This window comes from Talpa occidentalis, unplaced genomic scaffold (genome assembly GCF_014898055.3).
Source record: "Talpa occidentalis isolate TD23 unplaced genomic scaffold, MPIMG_talOcc4v2.1 talOcc4.3, whole genome shotgun sequence".
In the NCBI taxonomy this organism is placed as follows: Eukaryota; Metazoa; Chordata; class Mammalia; order Eulipotyphla; family Talpidae; genus Talpa; species Talpa occidentalis.
The window spans coordinates 63,615,587-63,631,922 of record NW_023603184.1 but is presented as its reverse complement, the minus strand read 5'-3'; the positions used below and the strand labels follow the sequence as shown (position 1 = coordinate 63,631,922).

General features: G+C 51.3%; 1 protein-coding gene and 1 long non-coding RNA gene across 3 annotated transcripts in view; one reads left to right on the top strand and one right to left on the bottom strand.

Annotated features, from left to right (window-relative positions):
• Positions 1–2,420: 2,420 nt before the first annotated feature.
• Positions 2,421–8,319, bottom strand: LOC129146620 (uncharacterized). 2 transcript variants are annotated; one of them, XR_008553532.1, is made up of 3 exons: positions 8,151–8,319; positions 4,494–5,402; positions 2,421–3,667 (listed from the first exon to the last, which is right to left on the bottom strand). It is a non-coding gene; the product is annotated as an uncharacterized LOC129146620 (long non-coding RNA). The 2 variants fall into 2 exon arrangements; XR_008553531.1 differs by lacking the exon at positions 8,151–8,319 and adding an exon at positions 5,800–5,840.
• The window catches only part of GLI2 (GLI family zinc finger 2), a 236,602-nt gene continuing 226,601 nt past the window's right edge, over positions 6,336–16,336 (top strand). Inside the window, exon 1 of the mRNA XM_054699625.1 lies at positions 6,336–6,420. The gene's annotated coding sequence lies outside the window, so the exon portion shown is untranslated. The remainder of the gene's footprint in view (positions 6,421–16,336) is intronic.

Here is a 16,336-nt window from a genome sequence, read left to right as displayed (position 1 = left end):
CACATCCTCGCCAACATTTGTTGTTGCTAGTTTTTTTAATATGTGCCATTCTCACTGGTGTAAGATGGTATCTCATGGTAGTTTTGATTTGCATTTCCCTGATGACAAGTGATGTTGAACATTTTTTCATATGCCTGTTTGGCCCTAGAAAGTTCTGTCAGCTCTCCCAAGTGTATTTGTGCCATAACAACAGACCTAGCCTGATGTCATCAGAGTGACCTCAGCCCTTACCATGTTCCTGGTCCAGAGAGCCGGGGCAGGGGTGGGTGGAGGTACACTGTGTTGTGGGCAAATTAACCTGCGATTAATCCACTCTAGGGATAACCTTGTCCTGGCATTCTCACCGACTCTCCTTGGCCCCAGACTGGCAGTTTGCTTTAACATCCAGCTCCTCTCAGCCACAAGCCACCCCTCACTTAGTTCATCATTTTGTGTCCTTCAACTGTGGTCAACTTTGTGCATCTCTTGTTGAGAGTATGGACTCCTTGAGAGTAGGGATCGGGGCTCACTTCTTTTTTTTTTTTTTTTTTTTTTTAATAGAGGCATGTTTATTTATTTGTTTGTTTGTTTTGTTTATACATGGTACATTCATAAGTGCGGGAGGGTGAAAGAATTCACCAGAGCCAGAGTAGGGAGCAGAGCAGGCAGAAGGACCGAAGTACACTGCTGAGGGGAGCAGCGGGCGGCAGGAGAGGTCTGCGCGCCATGTGGGACCCTCCTCAGGTGGCTGGGGAGCAGCCGGGGATCGAACCGGCGCCGCAGAGGCCGCGGGCAGCTTCGCAACCCAGCGCTCAACCGCTGCGCCACCGGGGAGGCCCCGGGGCTCACTTCTTGTAGTGCTCTTGAGTGCTTGCTACTGGGATTTGTAGCCAAGTTACAAGATGACACACCTAGCCAGCCACCTGAGAGCCTGTTCCCAGCCCTCCCTGTGTCTCCAGTTAACCCCTAGCAGCAGATGGTGCTCAGAGAATAGCCACGGCACCAGCTCTACCCTCATATGGGGCTCTTCAGAATCTTGCATTTCCCCTTAAGAAGTAGAGTGTATTTTCCCTTCCTTGGAGCCTAGACAGAACTCTGTGTCTCAGCGAAATGGACAAATGCAGTTGAGTGACACACTGTAATCCCCAAGGTTTCCTAAGAGGCAACGAGGCTTCTCCTGGCTCTCCACTGTTAAGTTCATCCAGGGAACCCAGTTACTACAACGCTTTGGGGACACTCAAACTTGCCTGGGTAGAGAGGTTGGATGGAACAGAGACTTCCCCACCCCTGTACCAGCAAAGAGCACTGTCTATTAGCATGTGAGTGAGCAAGTCTTCAGAGGATCCAGCATAGGCCTTGATGTCCTGCAAGAGAAGCCCTGACACTGTGAAAGAGGAGACAAGCTGTCCCCATTCCTCTTTATCCAAAACCCTGAAAGGCAAATTCATGGCACATGGAAATAGTCATTCATCCCCTTGAGTTTGTGAGGATTTGTCACACAACCTTAGTAACTGGAATACTGTCCAGTCATGGCCAAGCCACTTCTCTTTGGGGCTGAATAGACTCTTTTACAGAAAGAGGGCCTCCTCTCCCTTCTCCTAGCAGCTAATTCTCCTTCATTCCTTCTTTTCTGCACATAACTAATGTTTACAATTTGGTGATTTTGGACATATGTATCCACTTGTGTGACCATCACCACAATCCAGGAATAAACATATCCATGATCTCCAAAATTTTCTTTGTGTTCCTACTAGTGTGTGTGTATGTGTGTGTGTGTGTGAAGGCCAGTTAACATAAGCTCTATTTTCTTCCATTTTTAAGTACACAATAGCTTATTGTTAACTGTAGGCATTCTGTTGGACAACAGATCTGGAACTCACTCCTTTTGGATGACTGTAACTTTATATCCATTGAACAACTTTGGGTACCCCATTCCTTCCATCCTCTTGTAACCACTATTGTATTGGGTTGTCAGAAAGTCATGACATATTTTTTCTAGGTTTTTCAAGCAAAAATGCATCATGACTTTTCTGACAACCTAATATTAATCCACTTCTATCCCTTTCATTATTTTCCATGCCTTGTATCAGAGGAATCATGAAGTATTTGTGACTGATTTATTTCACTCAACATAATTTCTTCCTGGTCCATCTACATCAGCACAAATATAGGATGCCCCCCCTTTTTTTTTAAGGTTGAATACTTTTGATTGTTTGTAGATGTCATTTTTTAAAAAAACATTCGTTAGTTGATATACACTTGGGTGCCTTCCACATTTTGGTTACTGTGAATAATACTACAATGAATGTGGAAGTACAGATATCTCTTCAAGATCCTGATTTCAACTTTTTTGGATAGATACCCATAAGTGGAATTGCTAGACTGTATGGCAACTCCAGCTTTAATTTTTTTTAAAGATTTATTTTTATTTATTTATGCATACAAGAATGGAGGTGCAGGGCAGAGGTGCGGGGGGCTGAGAGGATTCACCAGAGACAGAGTGGGGAGCAGAACAGGCAGATTTACTGAATCCACTGCTGAGGGGAGCAGCAGGCAAGACGGGATGGAACTCATGCTGCAATGGCTGCTGATAGCTTGAGGGTGCTGAGACTTTGCCCCTTGTGCCACCAGGGAGGCCCTTCAGTTTTAATTTTTTGAGGTACCTCCATACTGTTTTCCATCATGGCCACAACATCTTACATTCCCAACAACAGTGTAAAAGGTTCTCCCTATCTTTGTCAACACTTGTTATCTTTTTTTTTTTTTTTTTTTGGATAAACATTCTAACAGGTGTGAGGTGGTAGCTCACTGTAGTTTTGATTGCATTTTCCTGATGATTAGCGATGCTGAACATCTTTTCATATTCGTATTGATCATTTCCATGTCTTCTTTGAAGAAATGTTTATTCAAGCCCTTAGCATATTTTTCAGTGCAGTCATTGTTTTTTTGCTATTGAGTTTTGGTAGTTCCTTTTATATATTTGGAAATGAATCCTTTGTCAGATACATGGTATGTAAATACTTTCTTCCATTCTCCAGAATGCCCTTCATACTGTCGTTCCTTTGCTGTGCAGAGGCATTTTAGTGTAATGGAGTTTCCTTTATCTATTTTTGCTTTTGTTATCCTCATTCCTTCTTCATATCAGTACAACCTCACTTCCTCAGGAAAGCACTCCCTGCGCCTCACCCCGACCTCCCACCACAGCACATCACCCATCACCAGCTCTTAGAGAATTTCAGTTTTTCTTCACCTAGCTTGTGATGATGTATTTGTTTGTGGTTATTGTGGAAACATTAAGCTTTAGGAGGGGAAGGACCTCTTCAGTTTTGTGATGTCACCATGTGACATCACCCTGTGATGTCACCATGAGGTCACAGGCTCACCTGAGACACAGGAGCCTGCTGAGTGAATGAGATGGGGCTCACCCACATCTAGTGCCAGATCTGTGAGCAGGCCCTGATGTTCCACATTCAGATGAAGGCTTTCTCTGCTATGCCGGTTTGCGCCTGCTCCAAATCCACTGCTGCTTTTTTCAGATCTCAGTTTCTGACCATCTAGAGATTAAGGCACCATGTCTCCAACCTCTCCTCAAACAGAAAACATTCCGTCTTCATCTCCACAGCCATCTTCTTGCCAAAATAAGCCACAAAAGGTTATGGGAGTGCCTGAATTCCAGCAGGAGTGAAGTCTGTTTTCAGAAGAAAAACAGAGAAAAAGGAAATACCCCAAAATTGTTGATTTGTTTAAACTTCTTCACAAACTTAACAACACAAGGAAACCAACAGAGACAAGTTTGTAATGAAGTAATCAACAGACACTGCTAATATTCCAGTAACATGAAATGATCCCCCACATTTCATAGGGTAGATATGAATAGGGTCATTAAAATATGGCCAAGGAGGGGAGGGAAAGTTTACTTTTTCTGTCTCCTTAGAGTCTGTGTTCTGAAAGCTCAGCAGGAATTTAAACAAATAGCACGGAGGAATGGTGAATCTGATCATATTTAAAGAAAAAGACCCTTTCAAACTTCTCTTCATCTTAATAAATATATAGGCTCCTGCAAATTTTGATTAAAGAAAAAAAATTCTGCAGATCTCTCTCCCCCAAATCTGGAAAGCCTATTTGAGAAAAACAAACTTAGTATCAAATTGTTCTACCTATTTTTTCTCTAGGTCAAGAAGAGCTGTGCTTCTTTCATATAAATGAATGCAAGGCAGGCAACAGGGAATGGGCATCATAATGCTCCCTCTGATTAAAAAGTGAAAAATAAAGTTTAGAGGAGGGTCAATGGTATAGAGACTGACAAAGAGATTCTGTTACAGGGCAACCCCGATATGAAATGGGTTGCCTGACTGTGGGTCCTCACCCGTGCACTTAAAAAGGACTTATAATAATATTCAACTGGAGGCACACACAAAAAGGTTAATAAAGGGTTATTTACAAAAGAAGGGGAAATGAAAGAAAGAATAACTCAAGGGGAAAGAGAGGGCGATAAATTCGTGAATGCGTCCTACCAGTTCAGCTGAGCTGGAATCCCCAACAGCACGCTGAGAGCTGGAGAAAAACCAAGAGCCCCCCAAGGCCCACATGTCTGGTTATATGCGAAACCTGGCTGCTTAACTCCACCCTCAGTTTCCAATAACCCTCCCTTCCACGCTGATGATATTGTGGGGTTTGTAGTTCTTAGTGTCTTGGATATCTTTGGTCTGGAGTGGGGGTGGAGTCCATAAAACCTATTTGTGGAGTTTGCTCGGGACTGCCTTTTCCCCTAACAACTCCTTCAGTAAAATGGGTCTGGGCAGGTAACAACCCCTGGGAGGGTAGAGCGGGTCTCTGAGCTTTTCCTTCCTTTGTTTGCATGCCAGACAGGGTGTAAGTGCAGGGACAGGGGCTGTGGGGAGAGATGCTCTCATCAGTCTCAGTAGGGAGAATCTGACTGAACAACCTACTGGAATACATGGAAGTCGGGTCAGTGCTCTGACCAAGAAAAATTATTTAAGCCTCAGTCTTCTTGCCTATACAATGGGGGAAGAACACCTACCTCGCAGTTTTGCAGACTAAAGAATATAAAGGACGTGTAATGTGTCACCTGTCACATAGTAACTGCTACACAAATGCTAGCAAGGAAAATCAGCTCTGTGGGTCAGGCCCCTGAACCCTGGAGAGGCTGGTGGTCAAGGGGTGGGAGGCGCTTTAGTCAGCTGCCCGCGAGCATCTCCAAGCCAGGGAGCTCACTGCTGGGCTGTGCTGAAGCTGGAGGCCCCCGGTTCGTCACTTCAAAGTTTGCTTAAGCAAGTTCTTTCACACACTCCCCCAGACACACTCTGGCCCGAAAAATTCAGTGAGGTTTTTTCTTCTTTCTTCCTCTGTGGTTGCTGGGTTCTGATTGCTTCCATCTGGCCGCGGCAGCGCGAGTGGAGTCTCTAAAAAAGGCAAAACAAAACAAAAACCCTCCCTACAAGACACACAGGCAGCAAACCTAGGGGCCGGCTTCGTTCTTGCAACGCGCGCTCAGATGGCGACTCGCGCGGGCCGCGGCCGGAGGCGCCGCCGGGACCCCAGCACCTGCGCGGGCCGCCCGCGGGAAGGGGTGCGTGGCGAGGCTGGTCCCCTCCTTTTGCTCCCGCCCCAGGCTTCCGCCCCGGGACTGCGACCCGGACATCTCCCGGAGGAGGGGCTTGGGGAGGGGGAGAGGGCGGGCGATTGCAGAGATTGGAAACAGAGCAGTCCCTGCGCCTCAGTCCCGCGGCTCATCTGACTTGAGTTAGCGGCCCCCACCCACCCCCATCCCCCCAGAGTCTTCCAAAAAAAAAAAAGTACTGGAGACTGAAGTGCTCTTTCGTTCTCGGCTGGAGCTGCCCTCGTAGGTGTGCTTCTCTCCCGCGTGCGGGGGACCAGAGTCCTGGGCCGCTCCCCGCCCCGGCCCCCGGGTCCCCCGGCCGCGTGCGCGCGGCGCGGGCGGGCGCGCGGCATCTGGGGTGCTCGCGCCCGGCGCGCGGGGGCGCTGCGCCGTCCAGGCGGCGCTGATGGATAGCGGGAGTGCCGGCGCTCGCCAGCCGAGGCAGCACGGCTCCGCGGACTTTTTTTCAAACTCCCACCATTGAGACTTCGAGGAGGAGCGCGCGGCGGCGGCGAGGGCGGACGCGGAGCAGCGCGAGGAGGCGCCGCGGGAGCCGCGAGAACCCGGGGCAGGAGCGCGGGCCACGCGGCGCGCCCGAGCCGCCCGGAGCTGCCCGTCCGCGGCCGCAGGGCCGGCCCGGCCCCCGCCCGCCGCCGCCGGGTGCCCTCCCCTGCGCGCTCGCCCCGCCCCGGCCGGGCCGAGCCCGGCACACGGCAGCCCGCGGCGGTCCCCGCGCAGCCGAGTTGGGATGGGGGCCCGCCGCCCGCGCCCGGCGCCCGCGAGGCCACCTGCGTGCTAGAGGCAAACTTTTGTCTCCCTCGGTAAAGTTGCCTTGGCCTTCTTTTGCTTGCTTTTCGTGGCGAAGTGTCTTCTGCCCGGCCAGCCCGGGCCGACGGGGATGCGGCGTCGCGCGGAGGGGCTGGCGCGGTACCCACGCCTTCCGCGCGGGGAGCCGGGCGCCGGGCTGGGGGGTCGGGCGCTAGCGGGGCGATCCCGCTTCGGGCCCCGGCCAGGCTGGGCGCGGACGTGTGCAGGGAGCCAGGGGGCTGGAAACTTGTGGCTCGGGTCGATGGCGCATCCTCCCCACCCCCTGCTTCCACCTGGGTTTGTAAAGGCCTCTCGCGTCCCGGGCGCATCGCCGGGCCGGCCCGGGGTCCGTCTCCACCTTGCCCGCCCCTGGGGCTGTTTTCTGGGGTGGAGAGAGTGGCACCTGGAGGCGGGGGGGCGCGCGGAGGCGGGATACGGGTGCGTGTCTGAAAGGCGTGTGCGGTGAGTGGAGGCTTCGGGCCGCCACTTGGGAACTTCAGAGTGCACTTCTCTCGGCTCCCGGCCCCGAGCCGTGCCTTTCTTTCTTGCTCGCTGCTACCTCCGCTGGTCAGGCCCCCTCCCCCTCCGTGGGGCTCCCCCCCCCCCCAGCTCCCTCCTGGCTCCTCGCCTCCTCCTCCTCGCGGCCCTCCGCCCCAGATCCGCTGGACTTCCCGGAGGGATCCACGCGTAATCCCTCGCCCCGTCCTCCGGTCCCCCACCCTTCACTTTCATCCCCACCCCCAATCTTCATCTCCCCCTGCCCCCCCCCGCCCCCAGCGGCAATCTCTCAACAAGTATATTTGCTGAGGAATTTGAAAAATCCACTACTGCAACTTGATCTGTGTGTGATGGATGGGGAGAGGCGCGGAGAGAGTTGGGCGCCAATCCTATTAAGGGTTTAGGGAGGGGAGCGCTTTCCTCGGACGGGGGTGGAGGGGAGTGGGGAGGGAGGGGGAAGGGAGCGTGTGCTGGTGTGTGTGAGTGTGAGCGCGCCCGCCGCGCCGGGGAGCTGGAAGTCCACCCAACTCTGCCTTCCCGGCCCTGCTGGAACTGCTGTCTGTCATATCCGAGGAAACCCCACTTTAGCTGCGCGGGTAGCTGGAGACGGAGCCCGCGCGCCTCACCCCGGGTGACCGGCCGCAGAGGCGCCCGGGGATCCTGGGCCACCCCCAGGGTGCTTCCCCCCCCCACCCCGTTCCCCTCTCTCGGTGGAAATTTTAGGTGGCTCTCAGAGGGAGTGGATCCCGGCTGGAAAGGCAGACCTTTGCCTGGAGTCTGGGCCCGGGCCCTGGGGTGCTCTTTTGCGCTTCTCCCACCCGCCCAGCCCGTTGGGTGCACGGTCTCCAGGCCCGGACTTTGCAGCCCCGCGGTGGCCGCAGCCGCGTCCTGGGCCCCCGCCCCGCCGCCCCCGCCGGGCGTGTGAAGGTTTAATCCCGACAGCTTCAGATAAAGGGAGCAGTTGTAAAACGCTCATATGCTGTTTGCAGACGAGGCTCTGGGGGATGTTGGAGAATTTGAAAGTAAACGTTTCCCTCGCAAGCGGCATAAAATAGTGTTTAAACAAATATTGTATTGGCATGCTCAGGGGGCTCGGTGCCAAAAAGTAAAGTAAATAAACTGTGAAATCCAAAATATACAGCGGTGGAAAGCGGCCGAATAGGCAGGCCTGTCACACGCCTCCCCGAGGAGATCTATTTGTTCTAGCCACCTCACCTACAAGCCCCCTCCATGCCCTTTTCCTTACCTCGGCTGGGAGTTGCTATCCCGGGGTTTCCCTGTGTCTGGGGGCAGCTTTGCAGTTGCTCTGTAGGGAGGAAATTCTTAGTGTGGCTACTTGGGTGGGTCTCCCTAGGGGAGGTGAGTTCTGGTGTTGTGTAGGCTTTTCCCAGCTTCTGGTATGCCCTGGACAGTAATTCTAGAATGGAGACCCTGCAGATGTGTTCCTTCCAGGGCCTCCCTCCTCCTTGCGCCTCTGACCTCCTTGCTCCTTTTTCCTCATCATCTTTCTTGCTTTCGTTTTCCAAGGCTTGCCGCTTCTCCCACCCACGGCAGAGGGTTACGGGAAATTGTGGAACTGTTCTTCCAGATTTAAAATCCACTCCAAGTTAAACATGGAAAGTTGTCACTTGTCTGATGAGTTTCACAGTTAATTTTGTAACATTTTGGGTGGTTTTGTATTTCCCTTCAGTTTTTCGGCATATGCTGATTTTATGAGGTTAGTTAGTGATTCTGGAGGGATGTACACAAATGCGGGGGGAATCCCACTGAGGTCAGGCGTCCTCCTGCTCGGGAGAGGGCTCCCAGAGGAAGCCGGCCCTCCTTGACCTGGGTTGTGAAGGAGAGACTGGCAGTTCTGTTGTCAAAGTCACTTGGAGAGAACGAGAGTAAGAACACTCTCCAGCCAAGGCTTGGGGCACGGAGGAACAAAATGAGACTGTTAGAGGCGTTTTTATCCTCCGTGGGAATTGTTCTGAGGGGAATATGAACAGGGTTAGGTCCCTTCAACACAGCCTGGCAGGCTGTTCCCCAGTTCACACTGACCCTGGCGGTGGCCTCAGAGGGAACTCTTGACTTGGCTCACCTTGAAGTGTCCTGCAGTTGGAAGAGGCCCAGGAGGGGCGGCCTCTGATGGAGTGCCTCTCCACTCTCAGGGCCGCTTTAGCCCACTTGTGGGCAGAGCATTGAGCAGAGAGGAAACCCTTTGAGTGGCCTGCTCGGAAGAGGGGGCCACAGTGCCGCTGGTCAGCGGCTCATGGCCTGACTTCGGGGGTCTCGGGGGCTGTGTACTGTAGCTGGTTTGTTTGCACTGCAGACTGAAAAATACACAAATACTTCATGCTTTTTGTACTCCTACAAGTGCCCTGTACACAGTGCAGACCCTGGGGCTGGATTAGCAAACCAGGGGATTCAGCAGGCAGGCAGACAAAATTGGATATTTGCCTAATAAACACCCTCTGCCATGGGAGGGGTGTCGGTCGCCAGGGGGTGGGTGGCGGAGAAACTTTTTCTACCCTCGCCAGCAATTCCCTTGAAATTAAGAGACCAGGAGTTTGTCTTGTGCGCTTTCAAAGCCTGTGTGACCCTTACACATCTAAATGGCATTTGAAAGCTCCAAACCCGAGGCCTACATCCTTGTGTACTCTAGGGGCAGGGCAGTCTGCCTCTGCCTGTGGAAAGTGTGTGTGGAGCAGGGCTTCCTTTTATCTAAATGACGCTCAGGACACACTTGCTTGAGGGAGGTGTGGTGAACCAGCCTTGCTTCTTGACGTTGTGGGAGGGTCTCCTACCTGTGCCAAGGCCTGTATGCTGGTGCATGAGGGACAGCCCGGCCAGAAGGACCTAGCTGTGGACAGCTGCAGCTGCTCCTGCTGGGCCAGGGCCCTTTGAAAAGGAACCCCGGGGAAGCAGTTCCCCCCTTTCTTCTTTTCAGTAAGTGTCAGCGGCATGGACAAATGAAACACGTGAAGAATGCCAAAGAGAGAAACTGTATTCTCCGATTCCTGAAAATTCAGAGAGGCAGAATAGGTGATTGTAGCAGCTACGAGAATATGCAGCAACTTTGGTGAACAAGGCTCACTGCCTTCCACAGACCAGGGGGAGGAAAGCCGATCTGTAATTGTTTCCTGGGGCTTGTTTAACACAGTTGGGAAAGGTTCCTGGATGCACTGCCGTTTGGCAGTGTCTTTTGGTAAAGAGCAACAGCTTTAGGGTTTTTAAATAAACACAAGATACCAGACTCAATATTAATATTTCCTCTAAAATTAATTTGAGTGTTTGTTGGACTATAAAGGACTCTGAAGAAAAACAAAGCACTGATCATTGACCTTTGTTTTTATATTCCTAGGATGAGAAAAACGTCCTTAACCTACAAAGCTTGTTTGTAAACCCTGGGCAAGTAGACCGGTGGTAGCAGCAGACTTACTGCGCGTTTAGTACCTTATTTTTCCTCAATTCCTTCATCAACAAAAGCATCCTTGGTAATCCTGCTTGTGTCCCGATTCTGGTTTCTTAAAAAAACATGCAAACAGGGGGGAGAGGGAAGAGCTCATTTAAAATGTGACCAGAGAGGACATAGGAATTAAACTGTGTTTTAGAGTTTGGTTTAAATCAAGTAAGTTAATGTGGTTTTGTGTGTGTGCATGTGTGTTGTTTAAGAAAACTCAGGTTGCTGGGAAGTGTGTTTTAACTGTGAGTGCCGGGTTTCATGCATTAGCATAAGAAAAAAGTTTTAGTGCATTTGCTATTGTCTTGAATGAAGAGTTTCAGCAAAGGGAAGGAAGGCCCAAAAGGGTGATGGTCCATTGAGATTCTTCAGCAGCCCCCAGCACGTCATCTGCCTCTGAAATCTGTGATCGGATATCACTTTTATCTTGCTTTTCCATTCTCTGGCCTTTTTCACACGTTCACTTTTGTCAAGGTTTATTGATTATGTTTTCTTCTCTGCAAATCTGTGGAAAATTTAATGAACCAAAAACAGCAGTGACATAAAGGGGACTTTTTATTCATTAGCACGGGATTGATTTCCCCCCTTTGGGCCAGGGCCCCTGGCCTCCCGAGAGTGAGCTCTGAGGAGGAAGGGCTGGTGGACTGCTTGGGCTGAGGCGGGGCCTCCCTAGGCTTGTGGCCTCCAGACTGACCACTACAGGCCCAGCTGGAGACCCCTGTCCCCAGTGAACATTAAAGGGTCCCCCACAATGGCTGCTCCAGGTCGGCGGGAGCCCGCCACCCCACAGACCCCAGCCGGTGCTCCAGGACCCTGGCTCAGTGGGCTTGGGGGTGGTGGTCGTGGAGATGGGGGATGAGGGGGATATGTGTCCCCCCTAACCTTGCAAACCATCGGAGTGACTGAGCCTTTACCAGGGACACAGTTAAGTATCTCTCTTCCTCGTTCCCAGCTCCCAAACCTGTAATTAAGCAAAGCCCCTAGTGTGATTAAGCTCTGCTGACTCGGCGCTGAGTTTGGAGCCGCTGGCTTGCGTCTCTGAAACAGGGCTACCTCTTGCTCTTTCCAGACGCTGCCTGGCCTTGGGGGTACAGCTCTGTTGCACCCAGGCCTGTCTCCTCTTACTCTTGGCTCTCGATGCTTCTCTCTCTTTGTCTCCTTCTCTTCTGCCTCTCTCTCCCCGCTCCCTTCTCCCTAGCCCTCCCCTCTGCGACGGTTGCTCTTTCCTTTCCTCCAGCATCTCCCCATTCTGCTTCCTCTACCAGGCTGTCTTTCCTTGCACCCACCAGCCTCCCCTCCTGGAGTTCTCCTGGAGGCAGCACGCCCAGGCCTCGGGGACCGAGTCTGTGTCGGGAACGAACAATGGCCACATTGTTCGGGCCGCCCGCCACAGGCTGGACCCTGCTCGTGGCGAGTCGGGAAGAGAGCCAGCCAGGGGGAGGCCCGCGAGGGCCCCGCCGCCTCCAGGCAGCCAAGAGCAGGGAGCCTCGGGCACCCCCTGCGCCCTCCGCCAGGGCCGCCTTTTCCAGAAGATGCTCCTGCCGTGCAGCTGCCAGGCGCCCTCCACGCCCAGGCCCCCCTCCCTGCCTCCCTGGGGAGGGGACTCCAGCTTGGGCTGCACTTGCAGCCAGAATCAGGAGCTGTTCACCAGAGCTAGGAGAGGCGCAGGCCACGCTGCCAAACTTTTGGGGGCGTCGGGAACTTTTCCATCTTTCAGACTGACTATGACTGCTGCCACGGGGGGCTCCTTTTGCCCTGTCCCCACCGCAAAGGCAGGGTAGGAAGGATGCCCGCTCCAGATAGCACCCTCCACCCCCGTTTCTTTTGACCTGTAAGGGATTCCAGAGCTCTCAGTGCTCAGAAAAAGAAAGATCTTTGAATGCTTAGGATGTTAAAAGAGCATCCGTCCCGGTTCCAAGCAGATGCTTAGCAGTGCGTCTTTGTGCGGCGGACAATGCAATAAGTCAGCCCGACTTTTGAGCCACATTTATAAGGAACTGTAAGGGCCGCTCAAGTACACTTGTGCTAAGTTGAATTGATTGAAATTTAATGGCGGTTAGTGGCGATGAATGGTAATGATTTTCCAGCGTATCTTTGGCATACTTGACATTAATAACTGGAGAGTGTGTGTGCACCCGCGTCGGGAGCCTGCCACACACGTGAGGCCGTGGCATTATTCATTTTGCGAGATGCCAGTCCTTGGCCTCCTTCTTCTCCTCAAATCCTTTTCCTTCTCACCATAATTCAGTTGTTCAGATGATTTAAAAAAAAAAAAAAAGGAGAAGAAGGAAAGAGAAAAATCTTTCTCCATTGAGCATGTACATCATATCAACATAATTTTGCGCTCATGATTTTTTTCAATTCCTACATAAATCAGCTTCTAATATACAGAATGTGATGAATTTGTTTTAGCTGCCATCATGAATTAATGTTATGCAAATAGAAGCTTTGCAGGTGAAATGATTTACTTAATAATTTCAACTTCTAATATTTAAACTCATTCATTATGTGGGGAGTTAGAAAAAAAAAAGTCCATATTTTTAAACCTGGGAGATTAGTATGCAAGTATTTGCTGTGTAGGCAGACTTTGATGGCCAGAAAATAGCTCTTAATTTGTTGATTCTTTGAGAGTCTACAGTCCGCCAAGCAGTGGCTTAAGAAAGGGGCCGAGGAGGGGACAGAAGTCTGACCAAGTTCAGTCTAGAGGAGGACACGCATGCATTTAAATAACTCCAATATGACCGTCCAGGTGCCATATCCTATGGGGCTGATGGAGCTTTTTTGAACTAGCCTTGAAGGATGAGTATGAATGAACCCAGTGGAAAAGGGTCAAGGGGTTCTGATGCTCCTTGTCCCATCTTTGTCATTTGCTAGTTAAGACCATGTGAAGAGCAAGTCATTGATACCTACCGCTGAGGTGGCAATGGTGCAGAAAGTTGAGAGGAAGACCTTCTCCCCGACCTCCAGCCCTGCCCATTATTCCTAGAAAGACTTTCTTATAGTTATGACTTTCTCAGGCTCTTTTTCTCCGGAAAAGAAATCACCCCAACCCCATGGGGTTCTCCTCAGGGAGAGTGAGGCTAGTCACTCAGGAGCTGGGTGACCCTGTACGTAGCTTTGCCTCTCTGTAGAGGGGAGGGCTTAAAAAATGCTAATCTCTCAGAGCCTTTGGGTTCAGAATCCTGGGAGCCAGCATACCCTGCCTTTTGCAACCCTCTGTAGGAATCAAATGGCAGGCATGGGGGGAGGACCAGATTCTGAATAAAGTGTGGGGGTTTCATCATGGCCTTTGCTTCCACAGGGAGTATAGTGAGAGGTCTTTCTCTTCCTTGCCAGTCATTCTCCACAGCTACTCCTAGTGCTCAGGGCCCTTTGGGATGTGGTTGCAGGGTGATCACGGACTTGGGGACATAGACAGGGGTGGGGAAGCATTTGGCCTGGGGTGGCCTTTTCACTTTCCTGAAGGCCGTGGACAAGTGGAGGGCAGGGCTGTCACATAAATATGTCTTGTATCTCAAAGAATAAGGGTAAAGTTTTGATTTGACTTCTCCAAAAATTGAGGTCAGTGTGATCTGATGGCAGGTTGAAGGCACATCACTCAGATGTTTCCACCGACAGCGGTGGGTTGAGCTGTGCGATACATCGTGTGTCCAGGCAGTGACAGTGTATTTAGTGCTGATTCTTGCTGTCTGTGGAGATCAAGGTGAGGGGATGTCTCTGGTGTTCTTACAGCTGAAGGTGTGCTGAAGGTGTGCTGCATTGCCTGTTCATGCAGGGAGAGAAGAAATCAGACTCAGCGGTTACTCAGGTGTTTTCAGACATACGGATCAAGAGTTGGAAGAGGATAAAGCGTTGGAGTGTAATTCAGATGTCTTCATCTACAGAAGATGTAGTAGATGATGTAGTACACACAGGAGATGGCAGTTTGCTTTCCTCTTCCTGTGACGTGTGACTGTGGGAGGTGTGGTTTGTATAGTTGTGCTACCTACATATATGTAGTTGACTCTGGCACAACAGGAGTTTGAACTGCTTGGGTCCACTTATAAGTGGATTTTTTTCAATAAATATGTAAATATGTATTTTTTCTCCTTATGATTTTCTTAATAATGCTCTATCCTCTAGCTTACTTTGTTAGATAGCATAGAACACAGATAACATACAAAATATGTTTTAATTCACTGTTTATGTTTTTGGTACTTAGAGTAGTTAAGGCTGGGGGAGTCTAAAGTTATATGTGAATTTCAGTTGTGTGGGGAGTGTATCAGTAAGTCTTTAACCACCAGGTCCCTCTATGAATTAGAAGTTCTCATTTCTTCTCCTGAGATGCACTTAGACAACAAAGAAATAATGTATGTCAACAGTGGAAGTGAGAGATAGAGGTAAATCTGAGAATAAGGCCTCAAGTATCTCGGTGCAGGGTTCCTGGGTCTCCTGGATGGAGAAGCTTGTTAATATGCAGACTCCCAGGCCACAGTGAGCACCTACTGAATGAAAATTCCTATAGAGTGGAGTCTTGAGATTTGTACTTTATTGAGGATTTTTAGGGAGGGGTGATGAGGATCAATGTTTCCTTGCAATGTCTTTCATTTCTCTTGTGCTTTTTGCATTAACAAAGGGACAGCACTGGCATCTGTAAGGCTGATGCACATCCCAGGATTGGGCTCAACAGACTGTGAGATTCTCAGCTGCCTGGTCAGCTCTTGCTGGGCCGGAGGTCAGGGCGCTCACACTTGCTGAGAATCAGGCTGCTTCTGTCCACACCACCACAGGGGAGTGGGCTCTGGGCAGGGGCTGTGTTTTATGGGACAGTGGTGGAGACTGGCAGGCACCTGTTTTGCTGTGTGCAATAGCCTTCCGGCCCCAGGAGAAACCAGGGTAGTGAGCTTGTTAAATCAGCACCTTAGTTTATGTTCCGTGAGTTCTAGCCTGAGGGTGCCTAGGACAGCCGCTTTCCTGTGAGAAACCACATACACCATGACGGCTGTCTCAGTGCCTCGTCGCCGCGTGGCCAGACCCTCTTTGGACCCTCTTTGGGTCCAGATTGGAGTTTCCCAGTTTGAGCAGGTCTTTTGGAAGCCTGACCCACCTTCAGCCCACCTGGCTGAAGGGCTTACCTTGCTGGTTTCTTTATGGTTCCCTGTGGAGCCAGCGTGGGCTGCTGAATACAGTCAGGCTGGGAGGGCCTCAGGTCTCAGAGGTGCAGGGAACCTGCCACTCTGAAGGGGGGAACCTGGCCTCTCCCTGTCCTGCCCCATCCCTGGCTCACTGTACCAGCTCCCTGCATCCTGGCCTTAACGCCCCCCTATTTTGAGATGGCCCTCCCTGTCTCCTCACTGTGACTTGAGTCTTCTTCAGACTGAGAAGGCAAGAAAGAGCCTGGAAGAAGTCTGCTGAGTGGGGGCAGCTGGAAGAGCAGAAGGCACGGCTTTTCTCTGTGGCCCTCTCTTCTCAGCTCAGAGTGGGGGGCCTGATGGCTGCCTGACAGGTGTGTTAAATTTAGTATTACATGAAGCTCTGAGCAGGAGCCAGCTTTAGACCGGGGTCCTGGGAACATGGCCTTTCCTGTCACTTAGGTCCTGCTGGCCTTGGGGACCTGGGCCCTGAAATGCCTCTGGCTCTGACAATCTGGGCCCGCTTGGGGGTGGGACCAGCTTGGGGGTGGGGGTGGGAAGCCTGTGATTTGTGCTGGCCTGTCCCACAGGCTCTGTGGCTTTATGTTCATGTTTCAAGTGCACGTGGGCGAGGGCTTCAGGAGAGCATGATAAAAGAAAGCTTTTATACCTTTGAACTTGGGGACTTGTGGACACATCCTCCCCCATTTTGTGGTCAGTTCAGATTGCGACCGTCTGGGGGACTGAGCTGGTCTGAAGGTTCAGCCTTGTACACATGTGTTGGGTTCCTTCTTTGGCTCAGTCCGGACTGCTGAGGGCAAACTTGTGAACTGGATTGAGGGGCCCCACCTGGCTGCTCCCCTGGCACTGGGAGCC